At 42.4% G+C, this 1,512-nt stretch overlaps 2 protein-coding genes across 2 annotated transcripts in view; one reads left to right on the forward strand and one right to left on the reverse strand.

Moving 5' to 3' along the window:
• The window catches only part of LOC309702270 (uncharacterized protein), a 253,656-nt gene that overhangs the window by 103,196 nt on the left and 148,948 nt on the right, over positions 1-1,512 (reverse strand). The window lies entirely within an intron of this gene.
• LOC309702394 (protein NLRC3-like) overlaps positions 1-1,512 on the forward strand; it is a 166,745-nt gene that overhangs the window by 80,285 nt on the left and 84,948 nt on the right. The gene's annotated exons all lie outside the window — the stretch shown is intronic.

Raw genomic sequence — 1,512 nt, forward strand, 5'->3', positions numbered from 1 at the left:
CTAACAGCACACTGTGGAAGGCAAACATGTTATTGTTGGATGAAACTTCATGAATCCTTTGTAGATTTGAGCTGTTGGAGCCTTTCTTTTCTCTTCAGGTGTACAGATGCTGAGGAGGCAGGTGAAGCAGGTGGAGCTGTTGTGATGCTGGCAGAGGGTGTGTCTTAGTAACTCTGTGAGGCAGAACTGGATCCAACATTGTGGATGTGTTGATGTTGGAGCCATTAAGAGTCTCTGGCCACACTGTAGGATTTCCCTTTGATCCACTGTGGGGGCATTTTGGAGTCTGTCAGTGAAACTCTTCATGTTTGTGTTTGACTCCAGTTTATAGAAACAGAGAAATGTGTCATGCTTTTGTTCGGCCTCCACAAATACACACATTTGTTCATTGGTTGGACTTTTTGGAAGGAGACACATTGAAAACCATGTTAATAAGATCTTGTTGTTTCCTGTGGATCCGACACAGAGAGTGGACTTCAGACAGAAAGCGTGGAAGAGATTTTAGAGGCCGTGTGTGGCAACAGGAAGTTTCTGTGTGTTTGCTGATCTTACATGTGGAAAACAACACGTGATGTTTGTGAAGTTCTACAATGATCATTGTTCTCACAGCATTTTGAGTGGGAACAGTTCAAACTGGGAGTAGTGGGAGTTATTTACTGATTGAAACAAGCTGAATGTTTCTGTGACGATGAAGATCAGCAGCTCAGCTGATCAATGAACTGACATCTATCAGTCGTTTCATGAGATGAAGTCATCAGCAGACATTTGTTCTGACTGTGTGATGAATGTCAGAACGTCAGGGCTCTGCTTTAGTCACTGCTTGATGATCATTGGCTCATTGTTGAATCCAGGGCCCAGTCTGACCTCTGACCTTTGCTGCAGGTCTTCTGTGTTATCTCCACTTTCATGTCTGATCTTCTGCTGTATCGTCCAAAATAAACATCTGGATCATTTCCAACACTTCAGCAGATCTTTAGTTTGGGCAGTGCAGCACAGAATAACACATATTGTACTATACTGCCCACTTCCTGATCTTATTGGATCTGTGTGTGAGGTTGGTGAAGGAAACACATGTTTACTGAGTGAGTCGCTGCCATTAGGAACTAGTTTTTATATCACAGCCTGGAAATCACACAGGACCATTTCTGCAAGTGAAAAGTCGTCATTGGAGGAAAATGATTGTAGAGTTTGTGCAACTGAAGAATTGTCCCAACTACATGTGCTGCTGACCTTTGACCTTTTCTTTAGGTGCACAGAGGAGTCTGTGGGAACATCCAGAACTGAGGCATCTTGTGTACAAACGTGTTCAGACCAGATGTCAAATGATGTCAGATGTCATCCGTGAATGGATGCAACTGTGGATCGTTCCAATAAAATGAGGCAGTTTTGTAAGTACAAGCCCACTACAACCCATCATCAACATTTTAAATTACATTATACATCTTCACTGATATAAAGCACCACTATTTTAACCTGATTCACTTTTTCCACCCTAACAGTTCATTCCTCAAA

This window comes from Aulonocara stuartgranti (assembly GCF_965226115.1).
Source record: "Aulonocara stuartgranti genome assembly, chromosome: 3".
Classification (NCBI taxonomy): domain Eukaryota; kingdom Metazoa; phylum Chordata; class Actinopteri; order Cichliformes; family Cichlidae; genus Aulonocara; species Aulonocara stuartgranti.